This window comes from Alligator mississippiensis, chromosome 5, assembly GCF_030867095.1.
Source record: "Alligator mississippiensis isolate rAllMis1 chromosome 5, rAllMis1, whole genome shotgun sequence".
NCBI classification, from domain to species: Eukaryota; Metazoa; Chordata; order Crocodylia; family Alligatoridae; genus Alligator; species Alligator mississippiensis.
In genome coordinates, this window is record NC_081828.1 from 122,158,539 (window position 1) to 122,174,562 (window position 16,024).

General features: G+C 45.7%; 1 protein-coding gene across 1 annotated transcript in view; it reads right to left on the reverse strand.

The window, feature by feature from the left end:
- BLVRA (biliverdin reductase A) overlaps nucleotides 1-12,854 on the reverse strand; it is a 43,058-nt gene extending 30,204 nt beyond the window's left edge. The window contains exon 1 of the mRNA XM_019483370.2: nucleotides 12,808-12,854. The gene's annotated coding sequence lies outside the window, so the exon portion shown is untranslated. The remainder of the gene's footprint in view (nucleotides 1-12,807) is intronic.
- Nucleotides 12,855-16,024: the final 3,170 nt, after the last annotated feature.

Here is a 16,024-nt window from a genome sequence, read left to right on the forward strand (position 1 = left end):
TTTTATTACTGTTAGAATCATTTGCAATGGAAAATACGAATGAGTCACAGTAATGTAGTACTGTAATTACAAGTGCTGCATGTGTGTGCACTTATGCTGGTGACTTACAGAACCTTGCCTTAGCTATTAGAAGACATGGCTCCAGTTTTTCCACACATGGGTATACTTCTACAGATAATGGGTGCTGTGAAGCTGACTTTCCATTCACATTTAGGACACTTCATAAATTATTGATGAGCCCTTTTTCCCCTAACTCATTTAGGAATAATCCTTAAAAAACAAGGAATCAGGGAGGGGGGCTGATGAGTTAATACACTATAACCTCATAAATCTGCATATCCAAACTCTGGAATTCTCAAGAATCTGGCACTTTTTAAGCTCCCCCCTCTGCTCCCTCTGCTCCCCCACACACAGAGGGAGAAGCTTGCATGTGGCAGCTGCTCCCGCCATCCATGACACCACACTGTCGGTTTTAAAAAAAATGGAATTTTCAAATTTCTGACAGATGCTTGGTCCCGAGCATGCTGGATTTATGAGGTTATACTGTATAATGTTCCTGATTGTCCTGTAGAATGAAGGCCTCTACGATAGGAGTGGTCAACATGGGAAGCAACCAAACCACTTGGCCACAAACTCAGCCCCTTCCTTTTTTGTGTCCTTTTGACAAGGTATTTAGCAGAATTCACAGATTTCTTGGAATCTGACAGGCCATGTTGTGAGCACTTCTGCTGTGGCCTTGAAATTGCAGCTTCTGGGCTATCAACCGTGTGCCTTATCGCCTGCACCATCCCAGCCCCATCCAACTTCCAACATGCAGGGACCATGTCTAGAATGAGAAGAGACTAAGAGGGGGAGTAAGTAATAACACTACAATCCTTCCTTTGCTCACATTCATATTTTGTTTTATTCAGAATGCAAACTGTTCAGGGACTGTATCAGAATTACAGCATAACCTGATAATACTACCTGAATTCAAGCGAGGGTGGGAGGAAACAGTTTCCTTGTATATATCCACTTCATGGTAAGTTTATTTAAAATCTAAAATTGCTATTAAAATGGCCTCTTCTAGAAAGTTTGACCTACCCAACTTGGCAGTTTTTAGTTTTTTTTTTATCCTTCTACCATATTTTGCTTCTTCCATTGTAAAATGTATGCCTACCACTTGCTTACAGACAGACGCATTTAAAAATGAATGCAATTTTCAATTTCAAACTTGCCAGGTTTGCGTGTCCTGAATGAAGGTCACTTTACTAGAGCCAAGCTGCAAGAAATCAAAATGTGGATTTTGCACACTTTGTCCACCTAGTTTACATTTGCGGAGCCAGTGTATGCGCCCAAGTCACAAAATTGTAGCTGGGGTGGGGGAAGCCCTTACCTTACTCAGAAGAGGTTTGAACCCTCTTTGACTTCCTAAGAGAGCGCGCAAACAACCACACCACAGATATGGCATTATCCAGACTCATTTTCAGCACTCCTTTTGAAGGTGGCCTTGTGGGCAGCCAAGAGAAAGTCTATATAGAACCTGATGGAAAAGAACAAGCTAGGGTTTGTGCGACCCACTGAGATACAGCTGCTGCTCTGGAAAGGAGCAGGCACTAGGTTCTAGCCTACACCCTTGCTCCCAATGGGGGAAAAAATTCTTTCCTGCTCTCCATTCATTTTATCCAATGACTATTAAATGCAAAGTGCAGTGGCTTAGCCTCAAAAGGAATGCTACAGAGTACACCACATAATGCTTAACGTGTAGTGTGGTAGTTAGAGCACTGTGCTGGTTAGTCAGAGAAATACAGGTGTAATTTTAAATCCCCTCTGGGTGAGAGAGGACAAGAACCTGCATCTCCTGCTTCCTGGGTGAATGCCCCAACACAAAAGTGTCAAACATGGTCCATAACCAAAGCCAAGTCACAGGGCCCATAGCCTTGATGGTAGAAGGGGGGAAACCTTCCCGTGGCTGTAGGGGTGGTGACCCAATCCATTCATCCAGCCCATGGACTGATCCTGCCCATGGGGCCAGATGAGTTTGACACCCCTGCCCTAACCACTCAGCTACTGGCACAAGTAATACCGGCACAAGGTATGCCACTGCTTCTTGTCCTTGGGGAAACAAATGTCCATGCTCATGTGGACATGGCCCATGAAATTTCTTTTGGTCCAATCTTCCAATTTGTCTAGGTCTCTCTGAATCTTAACCCCACCCCCTAATGTATCTACTACTCTCCCCAGCTTGGTATCATCTACAAACCTGCTAAGGGTGCCCTCCATCCCAGGTCGCTGATGAAGATATTGAACAAAACCAGCCCCAGGACCGACCCCGAGACACTCCACTTGATACTGGTTGCCAGCTAGACACTGAGCCACTGATTACTACCCTTTAGCCTGACAATCCCACCAGTTTTCTATCCAGTTTTTCAACCTAGCGATCAACATAGATGCCCCCTGACCCCAGCAGGTAAGTCTGTGGGGGGAAGGGAAAGAGCTGTGGCCCCACTCACACCAGCCCTGGCTGCAGTGGCCTTGGGAATGGCCAGCACCAGCTGCCTGCAGCCACTAAGCTGCACCGTCCTTTGCCTATCCCCCTGTGCCTGGGCTCACCCTAGCTCCTGGGCTGCATTGTGCTGTGGTGCTGGCAGCTGGTGTTGGCTGCTCCCAGGGCCGCTCTAGCACAGGCTGGGGTGAGCGTGGACAAGCAGAGCCCCGGGCAGTGCGGGGCACAGTGTTGACCCCAGCCCCCACTGCAGCAGCCCCAGAAGCAGCTGACACCAGCTGCCTGCACCAGGACATGGCGCAGCTCAGGAGCAGAGGTGAGTGGGGACAGGTGGAGCACGATGCAGCCCAGCAGCTGCAGGCCACTGGTGCCAGCCGGTCCTGGGGCTGGGGGGTGTGCCGCTCTGTTCCCTCTGCTTTGCTGCCTTGTGCAGCCCCAGGAGCGGCACCCCTCCCCCCGACCCTTCCCTAATTCCAGCCTCACTCCCTCCCTCCCTCCCCGCCATGGGAACCTATCCCTATTTGTTACATTGGAAAGTGGGTTCGTTTTATGCAAATTCAATTTATGTGCCATTCTCCGGGAACGTACGTACTGCTTAAATCAAGGGAAACCTGTAGGTGTATAAAAGCCCCATGATTCCAAATGCTACAGTTTCACTGCTGTTTTACAGCAGTATACTAGCACAAAATGAAGAGCATTGGAGATTGAGGCCCACAAACTTTTTAAATCTTTATATTAGAACATTTAAAACATTTCAAAATTAAAAGAAAAAAAACACCATCTGCAGATGGTTCCTCAGCCTGACACAGGGTGTTTGTGCCTGAAAGCTTGCTAAAAATAATTTTTCCAACTATTTGAGTTGGTCTAATAAAAGAAATCAGATTTACCCAAAGAACCTTGTCTGCACAGAGAGAGAGGAACAATGAACAGTTAATGAGCTAAATCATATTGAGAATAGAACAGAATGGCTGTCAACTAATGAGGCTGCAGTGTAAAGATTAGCTTTGAAAAAGTTCCTTATTCTGTGACTGGTTCCTAAGAAAAAGGAACCAACTTTAGCCTCAGTGGGTTCATTAATGCACTGTAATTACAGTACATTAAAGTTTAGTACCTGAAAGGACAGGTTCTAACTTAATGTGCCGTGATTGGTGCTATTGCGCATTACTGCAGATGAACATTTTTTTGTGATGTTAATGCGCATTAGACTAAATCTACTGTGCATTAGCACCATTTTTGCCAGTGACACTAATGCACAGTAGAATTAGTCTTCTGTGCATTCAGTGTCTCATGTAGACATGCTCACAGTCACCTATGAACTGCCCATTAATGGCTCTGTTTCCTTCTCCCCCCACCACAAAGACCATCCTCAATCTGGCCACCCTTCCCTGCAAATAAGCCTGGGATCCCCACCCAGGGTCCCTAGCTGGGAAGTAAAATTGATATAAAGGCCTTCTGCTCCCCTACCGCTGCACACTGTGCTCTCAGTAGGCAACAGATCTTTGGGCAATACAGCCCTGGTTGCATCCCAGCACAGCCCCGTTGCCTTACATGGGTTGGGATACACAGAGGACTGAGCAGACACTAGGCATGTAATGTTCTGTGTCCACACATAACACCGAACCAGGTCAAGGAAGACTGGCTCAACGTAGTACCCAATATTCCCAGTGTGCTTTTGAGGAAGTTTAAACTGGTCTAAAGCAGCCTGTACATGCGGTCCCCACGTGCAGGGGTGTGCGCTTGTAGAGGCACAAATAGCAACGACACAAATTTTTGCGTCTGCTTTGTGCCCCATCACATCCCCCTGCACGTGTGCTTCAGTGTGCAGCAAACTGTCCCAGTTAGGGGTAGAGGAGGCTGGGGCCGGCACCTGTGCTAGCCCCAGCAGTTTTACCTGTTTTACCTGGTGGCGTGCTGGAGCAGCAGGGGCAGCACAGAGGCCTGGCCAGCAGCCAGACCATTGCTCTGGATAGGCCAGTCCATGTTTGTGCTGGTGCACACTTGTTTTCCATGTGTTGTGCTTTTTGTTCTGATGCTTTTTTTTTTTTTTTTTTTGCTACCCAGGTGCTTATTTTTTTGCTACCCAGATTTCCTGGAACTAAATTTGCAGTATGGCACACATTTTCACATTCCTCACATGTAATCTGTGATGCCACAAAATGCACACACCTGCAGGTGGGGACCCATCTTTGGGGTTAAAACATATTTAGAATGTCCTAAGTGTTATGTCTGTCCACCCCCCTAAAGATAAACCAGTAAAAAGTAGAAGACAATATACTGTATACATATTTTTGTAAACCACATGCTGATCATTTGATTTAAAAAATTACATCTTTGGCAACAGAGGCTATCTGAGAGCTAAATGAAAGAGGCTAAAGCCAGGGGTAGGGAACCCCCAGCACAGGTACTAGAGTGTGGCATATAAAGGTATTTTGCTTGGCACTCATGCTTTGGGGAAAGGACCAGGGGTGTGCTGCCACAACAAAGATTGGGCCCTTTGCAGCCCCCCTGCCACCCACCCCTGGCATGCCAACGTCTTACAAATCAAGGTTGCTGGTGTTTTAGGCACTGCCCAAAAATGTTGCCGACAACTGGGCTAAGCAGTTTTGCAGCCTGGTTTATTTGCGGTTCCAGGGCTGTGCAAAAGCAATTTAGGGCCTGTTCCTGCAAGCTGGTAAGTGCTCCCTCAGACTTGCCTGGGACTTGAAGTGACCCCACAGCTCTCAGGAGGTGATCACTTGCAGGACCACACCTTTCATGCTTTAAAAATGTAACATTCTGTTTTTGACATTAAGAATCATGGGCCAAATTAGGCCTGTAACATACAGAGCTATGTTCAGGGCATCATTAAGGCACCCTGTCTCATAGCAGGTTTGACAGGTGCCGTTCCAACAGGTGTACTCCAGATTGCAAAGGTAAGGCAGTTGCTGTGCTTGCTTGCCTGACACAAGGCCAGATCATCTCTCCAGCACAGAACAGATACAAGCATATCCCACTCTCTTTTTTTTTGGAGGGAGCACTGATCTTTTGGGTGTAGTCTCACAGAATGACTGTTTAGGACAGTGGAAAGGCTACATTATCCCCAGCCACTGAGCAGAGAGAGGAAGGGATCTAAATTCTTGCCCTCCTCTTGCAAACCAACAAGAGACCAGGCACAACCCAGCTCTGGTATTATTTTAAGCAAGTATGTTTATGGTTTCTTCTACTATGTTTTCATTGTATCAGCATCTCAAATATTATCTTTTTTTTAAAGCAAACTGTTTGTCAGAAGGACAATGCGAGTCAGGGTTGGCTCAGAAAAGCTCATCAGCATGACACTATGTCAAAACAACACCCCAACAATACAGCAATTCATGTTGACAAGGCTTATTCTAAAACTTTTAAAAACTAAGATTACAGGCTTATTAAAGAGACCACAAATATATTTAGATGGATTCACATCTTACTTTTACAAGTGCCAGAATGGGCAAAGATAGCAATTCTTGTTTGATGTAAATTACAAAATACACCTGATATGTTTCCAAACCTGATTTGGCTAGTTGTTGCTGTTTAGGAAGGTTACAAATCACAAATGAATTGTGCCTTAAAAGCCAGAAGTTTTTGGCAGGTTTTTATTACCCATGTTTTTAGAGCCTCTACTTGTGACACAGTGCCAATTTTTAAAGGTGCTGACCTCTGGATCTCTTCAGGTGGAATTCAGATTACTTACCATTTCCAAAACTCAGACCTAAAGTGTCATGCATCAGGGCAGGTAAAATCTTTCTGAAGCATGGGATTGCCCATTGCATGATCACTAAGAATGAAACACACACATACGTACACATCTTTGCAGCACTAACATGCACTGTTCTTAATTCAAAACTCCTTCACCAGCTGGGTCATGTAAGTCCTATTTTTAAATCTTCCTTTGTGACATTCACACTGTCAGAGCATTTCCCAAGCATACAAGCGACATAGCACTACTGGCATGGTCAAAGACTTCGAGACCTGCTCTCTAACTCAGGATAAACTTAGCTAAACACACACACATACCACATTGCAAAGAACCTTACACTAAGACACTTGTAATAAATACTCTTCATATGCTACCTGATCTTTAGTCCCATCACAAACAACAGTATAGTCTGGGAACAAATTTTGCATCTTTCATAAATACCCCCCATTCATTAAGAACAGCACTTTTGAAAGGAGTAAGGTATATGTGAGCTGGTGATTGGAGGGTGATACTGCTAGAAGAAGAGAGTCTAACTATACAAAATTAAGGTTTCCAGCATACACGCAATTTGAAGCATGGCAAATCTGACTGGGAAAGAATTTCTCCCTCTATGACCAGTCAACATGCTTTGTTCCAGTGTTCAATGCAGAATCTCTTGGGCTCCACAGCAACAGACCACCCCCAGGGTCACAGGCAGTCTGCTCAAATGAGTGTTCACATGAGTGTTATTTGCATGTCAGTTTAGAAATGAGACTGCACACAATAAAATTATTGTCACATCAAGGCATGGTGTACAAAACAATCATACTAAAACACAACATGCATTTTCCAGACTAATAAGTAGTCCCAAAACTTGGGCCCCCAGAATAGAATTGAAGACTCCTGGCTTCCATTCTACTCCTAGACTGCATTTGGTCCACATATCACCCCTCTACATGGGTTATGATCCCACTGTGGCAGGGACTGCCTTCATGCTAAGATGCAAGTGTCTCCCAGGCCTTTGGCAACGTCAAAGTAATTAATTTCTGTTTTACAAGGGGGTAAAGTAAACGAGCTAATTATAATGAGCCTTTTCCATCTCTAATTTCTGTGAACTCCTGATTTTGGTCATATGAAATTTCCAGTCTGCAACATATTTACATTTACCCATAAGAGGGGGGGGCACAGAAGTAAATCCCGCTGTTACATAAAGACAGACTGTTCACACCTTTAATTAAGCAAATGCTCTTGAGAAAAATTAACAAATTACCTTAAAGAAAAGCACAAAAAGGCTGTTCTAGTCACTACATTCACCAGAAATGCCAAAATAAGAGCCCTCAACTCCTTGTCCCAGAATACTAATTAGCAGTGAAACCAGTGCAAAATTATATAAATATCAGAATAACAACGATCTTCAGGCCTCAGTTGCATAAAGCAAGCCATTGCCACCACTACCAAAGCAAGGGTAGGTAACCGCTGGCATGGGTGCCAGAGTGTGGCACACAATATTGAAGGCATTTTGCTTGGCACGACTGCCTCAGGGTGGACAGTGGGGAAGGAGAAGGGGCTGGGGCTGCGCTGCCATAACAAGGATCATGTCCCTGGCAACTCTCCTGGCGTCTGCAACAATCTTACAAGTTGAAGTTGCAGGTGTTTTTGGCACTCTGCCCATAAATGTTGTGGACCCCTGCCCTAAAGAAAACCCTATTGTTTTCAGTGTGTGCCAGGAGTCTAGAACAATGGTTTTCAACCTTTTTTCATTTGCAGCCCCCTAAAAATTTTGACCAGAGGTGTGAACCCCTTTGAATGGTAAGTGTGGGTATTCACATACTTTTGACTTATCATAATCATCTTTTGCGGACCCCTTAGGCATAGTCTGTGGACCCCTTAGGGGTCCACTGACCACAGATTGAAAGCCACTGGTCTAGAGCAATGTATTAACCTGCAGGATCAAGCAGGCTGATTTTATCCAGAGAACTTTAGACCCTTGTCCTGTTTTCTACTCAACTGCTGCTGCCATTTTATTCTTTAATGAACCCATATTTTCCCTGAGCCTTTCCCCCCTGACTTTCATCCACACTGGTGAAGAGAACAAACCCCAAAAAACAGAGCCCAGAAGAAGAAAACATAGGACTGTTTCAGTGGGAAAAAAAGAATACCATTAACCAAGCCAAAATGTGAGAGGGAACAGGGTTTTTCATGAACAAACGTACTGCGGTCCTTAATTTGGCATTTAGTGTCTAGCTATGATAGTAATGAGCACATTAGAAATGCCTAAAGGCAGCTGTACTATTTGGTTAATAAATATACATTAAAAAAATCTCCTTCTCCATTTTCTTAAAGCTAAGTAAGTTGTAAACACCTATTTCTATGTATTATACTTATTCTTCTTGCACAGCACTTCATTATCTAAGGGCTCCCAATGCTTCACTACCCTGTGCACCACATGAAAACTTAGACCAAAGGTGTCTGGTGTCTGGAAAGCTGGAGTTGAAAGGGTATCTATCTCTTGCCAGCTGTAGTTTTACAAGGGGACAGAGTCAAGCAGCTAAGTAATTATAAGGGTACTGTGCCAACCTTCCTGCTATAAACAGTGTTTGCTGAAGAGAACTAAGTCCCTTTTCAGTGACATTTTGGTTCTTTTCTTCATTCCATCCACAAGATATCTGAGCTCCCACTATCACCACAGTCTACATCCAGGAGGCAAACACAGATAGCCCTCGAAAGGACCACACCCCTGGCAGGGCAGTTACTCACTTACAAGATAAACTAGGGCTTGAACTCCTATCAACTGCCACAAAAAACAACGGAATATCATAAAAAGCTCTACTTTTATACCTATCACTTATGTTCTTAAAAGGTCAAGATGAAAAACGCATATAAAACAAAGAAATCCAATAGGAACCAATCTAGCAGGTTCACACTAGTGTGCATCTTGTCTACACCTCTTTACATCCTCTTCCTCTTTGTATCTTGTCTACACCCTGCTGCTCAAGAGTGAAAGACGAGATATTTCAGTTTTATTTGAATGCTCAGTTTGTTTTTCCATTTTATTCATAAATATTTCAACAGAGATGACTCATTTGCCATTGGGAAAAGTAAGCATTATAAAGGGTGACCTGATTAAGGTCTGATCCTAACCTATTAGTGAACATTTGGTGTAACAAGCCTGAATTTCAGAACTGCATGTCGATCTTAACAGATGCTGCAGCTGCTGTGCATCTTTTGAAAGTCAAGCCTATTGGTATTTACAAACAAGGGTCCAGTCTTCTGGGGTCATTGGGAAATAAGCTTGTCCAGTTATTAATGCTTTTAAAAAAATCACTGTACCATGAGTAAGAAAACAGAAAGGTTAGAAGAGAGCGATTCCCCTCTCTGATTCTATGTCACATACCCTGTCCTAGTAAGAGCAAGCATCAAGAACAACTGAAACCTGTCATTGATCCCAAATTGCTTCTGAATGAATCTCCTAAAAAAGTGACTAGGACCAGTCTTTGGGAGAGGGTGGGGGGGAAAAGGGCTAGGAGGGAGAGATTTATTTAATTTAAAAGACAATTGCATATGGCAGTAAACAGCACAAGTTCACAAACAGATTTGCTCTCAAGTGGAAAAGAAGTCGACCTATCCAGAAGTAAGAGCAATTGCAAGGGTTAAATAAACAAAACCAGTTAAGCTTGTTGGACATTCCTTAGTATAACAATCTCATTTTTAGTTACTTATAAAACTTTGTCAGACTTTAACTATCAAGGCTGAAATGTCCATGCAGTATGTCCACCTCAGGCTAAGTGTTTATCTGAGAAGACAATTCTTGCTTAAAATAGTTTGATCATTTCCCAAGAACAAGATTGGGAGAAAAACTACTTGGAGGGGTTGGTTTTTTTGATCAGATCAAAAAAAGTTCTTACAACTGTTACTAAAGCTTTTCAATGTACGTTCTGAAAGTGATGTCACAGTGACCAACCATCATATTTTATAACAATCTTGAAACCTTTGATTTGTTTGGTGTTATATATCTAGCTACAATTTTATTGCAGAAAAGTACAATATCATGTGCTGTACATCAAGCACATTACTGGCCATCACCCACATAAAGAGAGCTGGCTGAGATGACCTGACAGAAGCAAGAGTTGGGGGATGGACTGAACTCCCCCCCCCTCCCCATCCCACATACTTGCAAAGACTTAATAATGCTATTGAATAGTCCCCACCTCAGCAGTTGGACACCAAATGCTAAACCATTGTCTAGGAATATCTTACAACCTTACACCACTGTACCAATGCAATTACCATGTGCAGGGTCCTGTCATTTTAACATTTCCTTACTGAAGCTTTTTCTATCTATTGCTCTTCACTTTGTGTGTGTTACAATTTAAAGTGGGCTTCACAATAAAACAAATTGGTTTCCTTCTTCCAAATATTCAAGCAAGCCACAAAGAGGTGCCCACATTCTACACAAATGGTTCTGGAGATTGTACTTGGCTGTCCTGTGCCAGCTTCTATTGGACAGCACACCTCTGTCTTCCCATGACTTTTCGGGATCAAGATATTAACCTGGTATGAAAGGAGGTAAATTGATGATTTTAAGAGATGCTGGAAATGTATTTGATGGCTGACTTCCACTTTTTCACCATTGTTGTGTAACAAAAAGAGCTGCTCTTTGTGACAAACTGACCAACAAATGGCCACCCTTAGTTGATACTAACCATATATATATATATAGGTTTAACCCATGGGTTAAACAAGGAGAAACAAAAAAAAAAAAGAGCCCCTCGGTAGAGCTCAACTAGAAGGGTTCCATTCACGGGCAAGTGGTGAGCCTTGCTTTACAGCTCAGCAAAGCCCTACTAGGTGGGCAAAGCAGTGAAATTAAGACACCCTGTTGAAGAGGCCTGCTTAGGCATCAAATCCAAAGACTGTACTGCACACTGCTAGAAAAAGACTCTTTGCTCCCACCCCTTGCTGAGGGGAAGTGCCATTTGCAAGACTCCTCAGGAGCATGGACATAGCCCCATTTTCCTTGGGGGGTAAACTGAGGCTAGGTGGCGAGCTTTTTTTCATTGTTAATCCTCTGCCACTGGCCTGGCCACCTTTGGGTGCTGGGAATGTGAGGGGGGAAGGCAAATGGACTCCCCCAAGCCTTAGCTTACTGCAGCATCCTCCATTGCCCTCATCATAAAATCATAGAAAATTTGGGTTGGAAGTGACCTCAAAATTCCATCTTGCCCAACCCCCTGCTCAAAGCAGGACCATCCCCAACTAGATCACCCCAGCCAAGATTCTGTCTGCTCAGCTCATGAAAACCTCCAAGGATGGAGCATCCACCACCTCTCTGGGTAACATAGGTGATGCATAGGGGGGCATGTTCCCACTCCCCCTGAGACTGGCTGCTGCTGAAGCCGCTGCTGGCTTCTGTGGGTGGTTGCCCCTTGCTCTCCCCGTCCCCTGGTCGACACCGCCACCAGCGTCTGCAGGTGGTTCCCGCTTGCCATCCCCCCTGCTGCTGGTGTCTGCAGGTGGTCCCTGCTTGCTGTCAGCACTGTCACCTACAAATGGTGCCCCCCCCTCCTGTTTTGGGAGGCACCAGTCATTCATGCCAGGTAACCTGTTCCACTGCTTTACTACCCTGCTCCTGAGAAGAGTTTTTCCCAAGATCCAACCTAAACTTCTCTCGCCGCAACTTGAGACAGTTGCTACTTCTTCTGCCAACCTGCCAGCACCAAGAACAGTCCAGCTCTGTCCTCTTTGCAGCCACCTGCCATGAAATCGCCCCTCTGCTTCCTCCTCTCCAGACTAAATAAGCCCAGGTCCCCCAGCAGTCACATGCCCTGACCCTCAAACAAGGTTTTTTGGGTAAGCCGGATCCCTTGTATTAGACCCCACTCAAATTTGAGTGGGTCTAATAAAACGGTTTCTTTCATAAATACATCGGTTGGAAGGGACCTCAAAGGATCATTGAATCCAACCCCCTGCCAGTGGCGGAGATACCCAAAGGGACTGGATTGACCATGGGTGACTGGTGCCTCCTGAGTCTGGGGGGGCGCCACATCACTGACCGGGGTGGGGGGGTGGGTCCCTCAGCAGCTGATCAACCGGGCAGGGGGTCCCCCACCAGCTGACCACTGGCGGGGGGGGGGTCCCCCAGTGGTCCCTCGCCAGACCCCCAGCAGCTGACCACTGGCGGGGGGGGGTCTCCCAGGGGTCCCTCACCAAGCCAGCGGCTGGCACTTCCAGGGGGTGCACAGCCAATCTCAGGGGACCACCGATGGGATTTGACCCAAGAGCCTTGTCTGCCTGTGTCCTTAGACCACCCCAGCCCTCAAACCATGTGCATTGCCCGCTGCCGGACTCGCTCCAACCTATCCACATCCCTTGTGTAGCTGGGGTGGAGGGGAGGGCAAAACTGGGCGCAGGACCGCAGATGTGGCCCGGCTGGTGCCGAACGGGGGAAGAATCGGCTCCCGGCTCTGCGGGCAGCTCCTCCCGCGCGCCCGGCAGGCTGCTGGCGTCCCGCCCGCTGGGAGTGAGCCCAGGTCCCTTCCCGCCGGGGGAAGCCCCCACCCCAGCCCCAGGGTGCCCAGCCGCGGGGACCTCGGCTCTGCCCGCCCGGTCCCGCGCGCCGGGGCCACCTTACCTCAGCCAGGCTCCGCGCAGCCCGGCCCCGCCCCCCGCCGGCCTCGCCCCGCCCCCACCTCCGCTCGCCCGCACGCAGCGCCGCAGCACAGTGTGCAGGTGCCGGCCGCCGCACCTGGAGTCGCGGCCCCGCTCGGCTGTAGCTGAGGGAGCCCCGACAGCGTCTCTGCAGGGCGCGGACCTGCAACCACCGCCGGTTGTGGGAGGAGCCGCATTGACAGAGGGGTGGGGCCCACGGGGGCCCCTCAGGAAGAGGGCTGGCGCCTGAAGTGTGTCCAGCTTTCCCTTTGACAGCCTTTTCTCCTATGCCTGAAGAAGGGTGCTTGTGCCCGAAAGCTTGCGATTCAATCATTTTCTTTTTTTTTTTTTGGTGCAAAAATCTAGTTGGGCAGATAAAAGATATCACCCCACCACAAGTCCTGGTCCTTTGTGCCTTAAAACCCATACGGCTACAACCTGGATACCTAAAACTTGCCATACATCCCAGGGGTGTAGATTGTAGGTGTGTTGGTCTAAGGCAGGGGTTTTCAAGCTTTTTTAATAAGAGTACCCTAAGGGTGGATACGGAGCAGGACGCGGGGATGGCGAGCTGCAGTGGCATCTGTGTGACCATGCTCTCTAGCCCTGCTCCTGAGAGGCAGTGGCGCAGGGTGGTGGCGCTCCATCCCTGCCCGTCCCCACCTACCCGCTGGGACCTTTCAAAATACCCCCAGGGGTATGCGTACCCCCGGTTGACAACCCCTGGTCTGAGGACATAACTGTTACAGCAACGTATGCATTTTGGGGAGTACTGGGTGTGCAGCTGAATAAAGGCTTTTTCCTGTGTCTCAGCAAAAGTCGCTAGTCACAAGGCTAGATAATATATTAAAAGTAACCTCAGCAAAAGCTGCTAGTCACAAGGCTGGATGATACATTAAAAGCAACTAACTTCACTAATGCTTAAGTAAGCAGATTCTTAACAAAAGGATAGGATGCAAAGTGCATGATGTGTTGTATACAAATGGGATGCAGCCCACCAGCCAGTGTCAGGAAAAAAAGCAGAAGTAAGGCCTTGGAGATGGTGCAGAAGTCAGCAAGAAACTAAAAAGAACTAGCAAGAAACCACAAAAGAGTGAGGTCAAAGTCTTGAGCATGCGCTCTTAGCAGAGAGTTATGTAAATGAATAATATGCATAGGCAATACCACGCTAAGGAAGCAAACAGTAAACAGAGGTGGAGCTTGAGATGGGAGGAGAAATGGGTGGAACCGAAGAAGGGACATAGGCAGGGTGAATGTTAATATGTATGAACCAAGCTGTATAAAATGTAAAAAGAACTAATGTTCAATGCAGGTCCCCAGTGTGTTATTTTTTGGGACCTGGCCCAAAGCTGTCTCCATTCTGAATAAAGCTGTTGCGAGCAATGTGTGCAGGTGTTTGCTCCCTGCTTGGTCTGGCTAATGAGTAACAGGATCCATGGACAATTGAATTGTCGCCTCCTTAGTTGTTGGGCGCCAAATGGAGTCGGGGTCTAACAATAATGATTTGAGTTGGTCTAGTAAAAGATACTGGATTTACCCAAAGAACTTTATCTGTCTATTTCCACATGTCCATCATCTTAGAGCCCCTTCCCCCCAGGCAAAAATAAAAATCAGCATCAGGGATCACTGCAGTGCAAAGTCATTTCCTTTTCGTCTCTTCCCTTTTGGTGTCTTCCTGCCATTTCATCTACCCTAGTATGAGCTGTTCTTATCTCTCCTAAGCTTTAGATTTACTCTTCTGGGGTCACCCTTCCGGGGCCAGCTACTCAGTGCTAATTCAGGCAATAGACCCTTTGCCTAAAGATCACTTGTGTGGCACCCTGCACCGCCCTCAAGAGGACCTTGAGGTGCCCCAGGGTTCTGCAGCCTCTTGGTGGAGACCCACTGGCATACACATTTTATAGTACAAGGTGACATAGGATCTAAACCCACCTGAACAGTGGCTGCTAACACTTATCTGTCCTGTTCTCATTTATACCAGTGCATCTGAAGTGAGTTCAAGGAACCCCCATCAGCATTATTTCTAGTTCATAGCAGCAGGAATGAGGGCCTGACTAAGCATGGGTTTGTGCTGATATAATTATGTCAGGAGTGGTTCAGGCTTCCTCCCCAACTGCTATCATGGAGGCAGGCACAGATGCCTTCTAGCTGTATAAAGCTTGTTTCCCTTCCTGTAAAGGGATAGGCTATGCCATTATAAGGGGTGTAGGTTGTAGCCATGTTGGTCTAAGGACATAGGACATAGTGGATTTACCCAAAGAACCTTGTCTGCCTGTGTCATTATAAGCACCTTTTCAACCGGTGCCTAAGCTACCTAAACTAGATGGAAGGACTGTATAGCTTTAACTATACCAGTATAGTTGCACATAAAAGTTGCACTGTTCTGACTATGCTGGTATAATAGCATGGTTAAAGCAACAGAACATGTGTGAAAAAATAGCTTTTCATAGTCTGCATCTGACCAGAAGAACAATTCACAACATAATGGATTGTTTCTAAGTCTTTCCAGCTTTCCAGTACTTCTCATTCTCTCTCTTCCTCTTGCAATCTCATCTGCTTATAATTTTTCTTGTTTTCTTTGCTTTGTTGTACTTTCTTTCTGCAAGTCTTGGGCGTGTCAAATCAACTTTTTGCAACAGCCAAAATTCTTGAATGCTTTTTGTCTGCAACAGCAGAGCAGCACTGAAAATCATTGTGATCATCACTGTGGCAGTCATTAGGATTTGACTGACATTGGAAATTCTTGCAGGGACTCTAGTTTAGGTATCAGGTATTAGAGGCTTATTTAAAGGCTGCTGTATTTGGTGAAAATTCAGTACACCTTAATAAGCACAGATAGCAGATTAAATATCATACCAAGGCAAAAACAGAAGTTACAGTTGTAGAACAAAAATTATAAATACAAATCTTAGAATAAGTTGTGCAGGAAAAGGAACTGGCTTTGCAAGAAATAAGGAACAGTCAAGTCGCTCCAACAGCTTGATGATAATTACAGTTATGTCAGAAATATAAACAAATGAGTGATGAAATAAAAAACAGAGGACTGTTAGTAACAGTCTAACCCCAGGAAAAAAAAAAATTATTTTAACCTCAGCATCAAGATTAGCAATAGCTCTTTATCATTCCTTGAGCAATAGTCTAAATTTCTATTTAATTGATACTATTTAATTGTAAATCTAGTTAAACATGTTAAGGGTCAC